This window comes from Piliocolobus tephrosceles, chromosome 2, assembly GCF_002776525.5.
Source record: "Piliocolobus tephrosceles isolate RC106 chromosome 2, ASM277652v3, whole genome shotgun sequence".
NCBI lineage: Eukaryota > Metazoa > Chordata > Mammalia > Primates > Cercopithecidae > Piliocolobus > Piliocolobus tephrosceles.
This window is the reverse complement of record NC_045435.1, coordinates 187,317,108-187,326,341: the sequence shown is the minus strand read 5'-3', so window position 1 is coordinate 187,326,341 and position 9,234 is coordinate 187,317,108.

Sequence of the window (9,234 nt, the reverse complement as noted above, 5' to 3'; positions counted from 1 at the left end):
CGATGATATTTTTAACAATGATTAAATGAATAAAGCAAAAAATTGGAATTTCTCTATTTGGTACACAATGGTTTTTAGAATCAGGCTATTAAGCCATTTAATTTAATTTAATTTAATTTAATAATTTAATTTAATTTAATTTTTTGAGACAGGGTCTTACTCTGTCACCCAGGCTAGAGTGCAGTGGCACAATCACGGCTCACTGCAGCCTTGACTTCCCAGGCTTAGGTGATTCTCCCACCTCAGTCCCAAGCAGCTGGGACTACAGGCACGTGCCGCCCTGTCCAGCTAATTTTATATTATTTGTAGGGTTAGGGTTTTGCCATGTTGCCCAGGCTGGAATAAAGCCATTTTAATTCATAAAAGGACACCGACAATATACCATTTATACCAAATACAATTGTTTATTCACATGATTTTTATAAAACTTCTGAATATCTTACTGTGTCATTTATCTGCTCTTAAACTTGTTGAATTATGTTATTATAGCAGAGGTTTTACTTAAGAAACGTGTCATATACAAAAATTTCAAGAAAAATAGGTAATTATGCAAAGAAATATATAAGAGTTCATTTTCAGTGTACATGAGACTTTGGTTTTTCTGTACACTAGTGAAATATAACTGAATCATTTAATAGTAAACATGGCCAATATTTTCAAGCCTAATTTCAACTAGAGAAATGCCTATTTGGTTGGAATTGTGTGAACAGTTTACATTTTCTGCTAAAATATGTTCAAACTCAAGTAGTGTTTGTATAATGAGATAGTCTACCTTAAGCACTAATAATGGTTTGCTGCATGATCATCATACTAACAATGTGTTGTAATTTATCACACCTGCCATTGACGGAACTCTAAGAATTTCACAAACAGCCCCTCATTAATCTATTCACTTAGCTCCTTTCTCCTTCAAAGCTTCTAAGCTATTTAAGAAATTATGTAGCAACTATGGGAAAGAGATTTTGGAACATTCAATGAAAAAGAAAGGACTGAAACAGGGTTTCAGGGTTGCAAAGATGTAAATTCCATGTGAAACAATCGGGAGAACTGACACAATTATATATAATTATAATTATATATATAAGATATATATTATATAGATAAGATATATATAAGATATACATATGATATATGTATATATTAATATTATATATAAGATTATATATTACATATATAAATTCAGTGACATAAACTTCGTGCTCATTTATACCCAAATATATATATATAATCAATTTCTGTTTTTTTAATGGTAAACACTCTAAAATATTTAGATCAAGTTCTTCATTTTAAAAATTGAGCATCTCTGTCTAGTTTCTTACTCATCTGTTTTCCCTGGCAGTTTGGAGCTTACTGAAGACCTGGGGGTCTGTCACACTAAAACAAATTATGTATTGCACCAGTACTATATAATTATAGCTAAAGATTGTTTCCCATGAAACTAAATTTGATGCTATGTTCATATATAATATACTCAGTATTCTAAAATATTCTGAAATATTATTTATACTGTTGAATAATAAAGCATAAAGTATACTCTGAATATCTTAAATAGGTATATGTTCTGATTGTTTGGCATAAAATGTTAGACTAGTTAGAATGTTAGTAATTGTTCTTTAATTTTATAATCTCTTTATAGATCTATTTATATTATTAGATTATTTATTTTATAAGCACTTACAGAAGACCCTCATTTGATAGCTGTTATATAATTTCTCCAAAATACTAAACCTTAAGCAAATATTTTTTATAGATAATAAATAACTCTGAAAAATATTCTGCTGATAAAATGAGTTAACAGTCACCTGAATTTAAGGAATTGAAAAGTTTTAGAAAGATAATAGAGAGATAATTTATATTTACAAAGATTAATTCCCACAACAAAAAGATACTTCACTTTACAAAAACATTCACATTAGGATTTGTATAGACATCCCTTTAGATATCCCTGTGTAAACTGTATATTTTATGTTAAAATATTATTTAAAGCTCATACGATGGAAAACTATTTATACTGGGAAAATATTTAGGTTCTTAAAAGGTAATAGGTTTGGATATAGTTGAGAAGCTGCAAAGGTTCATGAGAATGTAGTAGCAAGCAGACCCACCCAATTAATTGTGTAAATGTTAAATCAAGCATTCATCTATAGGTGAAATAGGCAAGTCAAGATAAAATGTCTTCTTAATTAGAAAATGGCAGTCATATTTGCAAGTAGCATATATAGATGTAAATCTCCTTCTGAATAAATGGAATCAGGGCACCTAATTGGATTGAAAAATAATGTCTTCCTTATTTTTAATGAAAATCAGAATTACCTGCAGAAGAAAGACTAAAAAATGACTCAAAACTTAGTAATTATTGGTACTGGCTAGAAACCTGGGGATGTTTGAGCCCAATTAACCTTAATTGTAGAAGGAATATTACAACAAACACCTATGTAGACACTGTCTCTGTTAAAATTCAACCACTTTATCATTATGTTATCAAAAACTAATTTGTAAGTGTTACAAAATATATAGATGGGGTTGAAGCCTCTCATGCTCATCTTGCATTCCATGACCCATCTGAAAAGGTACTAAATATGCTTAATTTTGCATTTTTTCAAAACCATTCATGGTTGCATATATTTACCTCCTATATTTGTCTTTATGGAGTAGGAACATTATTATTTTGTATGCTTTAGGCTTTATATAAGTGCTATGTCCTATACATATTTTTCTGCAACTTGCTTTTTGCCATGATCTTACATTCTTTAATATTTATCTTTGTTGATATGTATAAATATAGTTGATTCATTTAAAGTACCCTGTAGTATATCACATTATGGATATATTATAATTTATTCATCTATTCACCTGTTAATGAACATTCAGATTTTCTTCTATCATAATATAGCAATATTCTCTTCTGTTTATGTCTTTTTTTTTTTTTTTTTTTTTTGAGACTGAGTCTTATTCTGTAGCCCAGCCTGGAGTGCAGTGGCATGATCTTTGCTCACTGTAACCTCCATCTCCCAGGTTCCCATGATTCTCCTGCCTCAGCCCCCCAAGTAGCTGGGATTACAGGTGTACACCACCACGCCTGGCTAATTTGTTGTATTTTTAGTAGAGACGGGGTTTCACTATGTTGGCCAGACTGGTCTCGAACTCCTGACCTCGTGATCCACACACCTCAGCCTCCCGAAGTGCTGGGATTACAAGCATGAGCCACTGCGCCCAGCCTGTCTTTTAAATCACATGCATGTTTCTCTGAAAATTATTTTCACATCTTTAATTTTACTAGATATTATCAAATTGATCTAATTGTATTTACTATTATCTGCTCCATCAAAGAGCAATCATTAGTGGTTTCATTCATAACTATACATATTATTGCCAGGGGTTTAATTTTTGTATCATATTGGTGATGTATTATTTTATAAAATATAAATGATCCTATTTCCTAGGAGGCATGAGCATCTTTCGGTGTTACCTGTGGCAGGGACCAGGGCTGCAAAACAACTCCCGAACTAACTTAGGCAAACAATTCCAGGAATCTAGAAAGCAGAACAGACCTGGTGAGCAGACTGGGAAAACAAGCCCTACCCCTACCCTGCAAGCCCCTGATAAACGTCATCAGTATTTCAAAATGTAACCGCCCTACCCCTACCCTGCAAGCCCCTGATAAACGTCATCAGTGTTTCAAAATGTAACCGAAATACCAGAAATGGCGGGAACCAATCATAATCTGTGTACAAAATCCCCTATGACTCTGTACCTGTTTACCCCTGACTATAAAAATGCTGTCTGGAGCCCAGTTAAGGAACTTTCCCGCTCGTCTCATGACTAGTGAGGAAGTTCCAGGTTCGAACCTGTAATAAAGATCCTTGCTGCTTGGCTTTGACTCTGGACTCTGGTGGTCTTCTCTGGGGAATAAGCGGTCTGGGCATAACATCTGGGGGCTCGGGATTTCCCCCAAGCCCACCAGACCCCAAGTCAATGGATCCTGATCTGTAAGTAAGCCGGCTCTGTCTCTATTTCCCTGAAAATCTCGCGAGATCTGTAGTCTGTATTGCAGGTGGCACAGTCTTGGCAGACGCGCTAAAAGACAGCCACCAGAGACTGGAGGGAGACGTCCCCCGGTGCCCATCTGGGGGCCTCCACATGTGGTTGTCCCGTCTGACTCTGGTTGGAAATTAAGTCCGACACGCGCTTGCGAATGTTTGCTGTTCATCATTGTCTGTCGTTGTTAAGTGTTAAGTCTAAACCTCTTCTTCCTTCCCGGGACTTGCCTGATATTTACCTCCACTGAATACTTATTTTTGTTCCCCCCTTCTCCCTGTAGGAACAGCCTGAGAATGGGCGGCACCCAGAGCACGCCGCTCTCCCTCTTTGTTAATAACTTCAAATATGTTAAGGCTCGGGGACATGACCTAAGTGTAGAACTCAAAAAAGGAAAGCTAGTTACCTTCTGCCGCTTGGAGTGGCCCACCTTTGGCGTAGGATGGCCCTCCAAAGGAACTTTCTGTCTCTCTATAATTACTAAGGTAAAAACTAAGATTTTCCTGCCAGGGCGGTCAGGACATCCTGATCAGATTCCTTATATTCTAGTGTGGCAGGATCTTGTAGAAAACCCGCCGCCCTGGTTAGCCCCGTTTATCCCTGAGCCCTGCAAGGTCCTAGTAACGCGACCTACAAAACAAAAGAACCCCTCTGCTCCTCCGACCCCTGTGTTGCCTGATAGCCAGGACCCCCTGCCGTTGGAACCCACACTTCCGTCACCATACCCACATCCCATTCCACAGGCTCCAGTTCCTCCGGGCGCTTCTGCAATGCAGCATGGAGACCAGGAGGCGGAAGCAGCCGAAAACGAAAATGACCTGGGGGGACCTGCCGGCGGAACACGAGGCCGTGCACAACGTGAACAGGCTTCCCGACCCCCTGATTCTACTGTAGCCCTACCCCTTAGAGAAATAGGCTCACTCGATGAAACCGGGTTTTCTCGCCTCATGTATTGGCCCTTCTCCACTAGCGATTTGTACAATTGGAAGTCCCAAAATGCTCGGTTCTCGGACAATCCTAAAGATCTAACCTCATCGTTAGACAGTGTCATGTTTACTCACCAGCCGACTTGGGACGACTGCCAACTCCTCCTCCGAATCCTGTTTACCACGGAGGAGCGGGAAAGAATCCAGGTTGAGGCCAGAAAGCTGGTTCCAGGAGATGACGGCCAGTCTACTGCAAATCCTGATCTCATCAATGCGGCTTTTCCCTTGACCCGACCCAGATGGGATTATAATACGGCAGAAGGTAGGGGACGACTGCTCATTTATCGCCAGACTCTAATGGCAGGTCTCCGGGCAGCGGCTCACAAGCCCACCAATTTAGCTAAAGTATATTCTGTGCTACAAAGTAAGACAGAAAGCCCTGCTGTTTATTTAGAAAGACTAATGGAGGCTTTCAGGCAGTTTACCCCTATGAACCCAGAAGCACCAGAAAATCAGGCAGCCGTAGTAATGTCCTTTGTAAACCAGGCAGCACCAGATATTAAAAGGAAACTCCAGAAATTAGAAAGTTTAGAGGGAAAGCAGATTCAGGACCTCCTTCAGATAGCCCAGCGAGTTTATAATAATAGAGATACTCCAGAAGAAAAGCAATTTAGGGCAACTAAAGAAATGACCAAAGTTTTAGTAGCTGCCTTCCCCCAGGCAGGGAACGCCCAAGGCAGGAAGCAAGCCACGCAAGGCTCCAAAGATTAGAAAAAGATCAATGTGCTTATTGTAAGGAGCGCGGTCACTGGATTAGAGACTGCCCAAAGAAAAGGAAACCAGCCAACTCAACCTCCATCCTCGTTACCCAGGACTCTGATTAGGGAGGACGGGGTTCGGAGCCCCTCCCCGAACCCGGGTAACTTTGCAAGTGGAGGGGTCCCCAGTTCACTTCCTGGTCAGTACTGGGGCGGAACGCTCAGTCCTAACCAGACTGATCGGAAAAATGTCTAAGAATACATCTTGGGTGCACGGAGCCACAGGCATCAAAAAATACCCCTGGACAACTCAGAGGACTGTGGACTTAGGAACAGGAAAAGTATCCCACTCCTTCTTAGTCATCCCAGAGAGCCCTTGCCCTCTATTAGGAAGAGACTTGTTAACAAAAATGGGGGCCCAAATCCACTTTGAGCCAGGGGGGCCCCAGGTCACTGATTCCCAGAACCGACCGATATCCATCCTGACTGTCACCTTAGAAGATGAATACAGACTCCATCAGGAGCAGAAGTCTCCTGATCAGGGAATTGACTCTTGGCTCCAGCGTTTCCCTGAAGCATGGGCAGAAACTGGGGGCTTAGGATTAGCAAAACATCGGCCAGCTATATTTGTAATTAAACCAGGAATAGACCCGGTCCAGGTACGGCAATATCCCATGCCCCTAGAGGCCAAAAAAGGAATTACACCCCATATCCGCCGGCTCTTAGACCAGGGGGACCTACGGGCTTGCCACTCATCCTGGAATACTCTGCTGTTACCTGTCCGTAAACCCAACAGCACGGATTATAGGCCAGTGCAGGATCTAAGAGAAGTTAACAAAAGGGTCATGGATATACACCCTACTGTGCCTAATCCATACACCCTCCTGAGCGCCTTGCATCCAGAAAAACGGTGGTACACCGTCCTTGATTTAAAAGATGTTTTCTTCAGCCTACCTCTGGCCCCCAAAAGTCAAGAACTCTTTGCATTTGAATGGACAGATCCTGAGAGGGGCATCAACGGTCAGCTGACATGGACCAGGCTGCCACAAGGGTTCAAGAACTCGCCAACCCTGTTCGATGAAGCCCTTCATGAAGATCTGGGTGAGTACCGGTGGCAACACCCTGAAATAACTCTTTTGCAGTATGTTGATGATCTCTTAATAGCGGCCAGGTCCCCGGAAACTTGTGTTCAAGGGACTGAGGACCTCTTAAAGACTCTGGGGGAGCTAGGCTACTGAGCCTCAGCAACAAAGGCTCAGATCTGCAAGTCGGAGGTAACCTATCTGGGGTACCTATTAAAAGGGGGGCAACGCTGGTTAACCAGAGCCCAGAAAGAGACAGTCCTACGCATCCCTAGACCCCAATTGGCACGACAAGTAAGAGAATTCTTGGGGTCGGCGGGGTTCTGTAGGTTATGGATATCCGGGTTTGCAGAGTTAGCCAAGCCCCTATAGCAGGCAACAAAAGAACAGCAGCCCTTCAATTGGACGGAAGAGGCTGAGCTGGCCTTCCAGCAGATAAAAACTGCTCTGTTATCAGCCCCCGCGCTAGGACTCCCTGATGTTTCTAAGCCCTTCCACCTATACGTAGATGAAAGTAAGGGCATTGCAAAAGCTGTGTTAACTCAGTATCTAGGCCCCTGGCAGAGACCAGTCGCCTACCTGTCAAAGAAGTTGGAGCCGGTGGCCGCTGGCTGGCCACCCTGTCTCCGGATAATCGCGGCAACCGCCCTGATGGTTCAAGACGCTGACAAACTTACCATGGGGCAAGAGTGCGCGTTACAACCCCGCATGCCATTGAAGGCGTCCTCCGGCAGCCGCCGGACCGATGGATAAGTAACGCCCGGCTCACCCACTATCAAGGACTGCTGTTAAACCCCCTCAGAATAACTTTTCTGCCCCCAACATCTTTAAACCCTGCTTCACTGCTGCCAAATCCAGACTTGGACGCCCCATTCCATGAGTGCACTGAGATACTGGCTCAGGTGCATGGGGTGCGGGAGGACCTGCAAGATCGTCCGCTCCCTGAGGCAGAACTCATCTGGTTCACTGATGGCAGCAGCTTCGTCCACCAAGGCCAGCGGTATGCAGGAGCGGCCGTAACGTCAGAGACTGAGGTAATCTGGGCGGAGCCCTTGCCTCCAGGGACATCGGCCCAAAGAGCCGAACTGATAGCACTCACCCAGGCCCTCACCCTAGGGGCAGAGAAAAAACTAACAGTATACACGGATAGCCGCTATGCTTTCGCCACTGCGCACATACATGGGGCCATCTACAGAGAGAGGGGACTATTAACAGCTGAAGGAAAAGAAATAAAAAACAAACAAGAGATCCCAGCTCTATTAACTGCTTTGTGGAAACCAAAGAAATTGGCTATCGTACATTGCCCAGGGCATCAGAAACCGACCACTCCGATTGCTCAAGGCAACTTTCTAGCAGACCAAACTGCAAAGAGTGTGGCAAAGGTTCCCAGTCAACTCCTTGCACTCCAGCTCCCTGATCCGGGCCCCCGGGACCTGCCATATCTCCCTGATTATTCAGAACAAGATCTCCAGTGGATCGACAAACTTCCCCTGAAACAGATCCAGAATGGGTGGTGGACTGATACTAATGACCAAACCATCCTGCCAGAAAAATTAGGACAACAAGTGTTAGAACACATCCACCGAACCACCCACCTGGGTGCCCGGCGGATGATAAACTTGATCAGACGCTCCAAGCTCAAGATTAGACATATAGCCGAGATGGCCAGCAGCATCGTGACCAATTGCAAAGTCTGCCAGCTGAATAACGCCTACCCTCAATCACAGGCTACAACAGGAACAAGGCTCAGGGGAACCAGGCCCGGTATCTACTGGGAAGTAGATTTTACTGAGATAAAGCCAGGGAAATATGGGTATCGGTACTTACTTGTTTTTGTAGACACTTTTTCAGGATGGACTGAAGTGTTCCCAACCAAGAGAGAAACTGCTCAGGTGGTAACAAAGAAAATTTTAGAAGAAATTCTCCCCAGGTATGGATTCCCCATCCAGATAGGGTCAGATAATGGACCGGCTTTCGTTGCCAAGGTAAGTCAGGACTTAGCTTCCATTCTTGGGGCAGATTGGAAATTACATTGTGCTTACAGGCCCCAAAGCTCAGGACAGGTAGAAAGAATGAATCGGACCTTAAAGGAGACCTTAACTAAATTGACTATGGAGACTGGCGCTAATTGGGTGGTCCTTCTCCCCTACGCTCTGTTCCGGGCCCGTAGCACCCCTTACAGACTAGGCCTTACCCCTTATGAAATCATGTATGGCAGACCTCCACCCCTGGTTCCCAGCCTGAAAGGTGATCTGCTCAAATCTGAAACAGAAAATGTCTCTGAACTCTTATTCTCCCTACAAGCTTTACAGAAAATTCATCAGGAAATTTGGCCCAAGCTGAAGGAACTATATGAGACCGGCCCCCCTCCGACACCCCATCCGTACCAGCCAGGAGACTGGGTCCTGGTTAAGCGACACAGACAAGAGA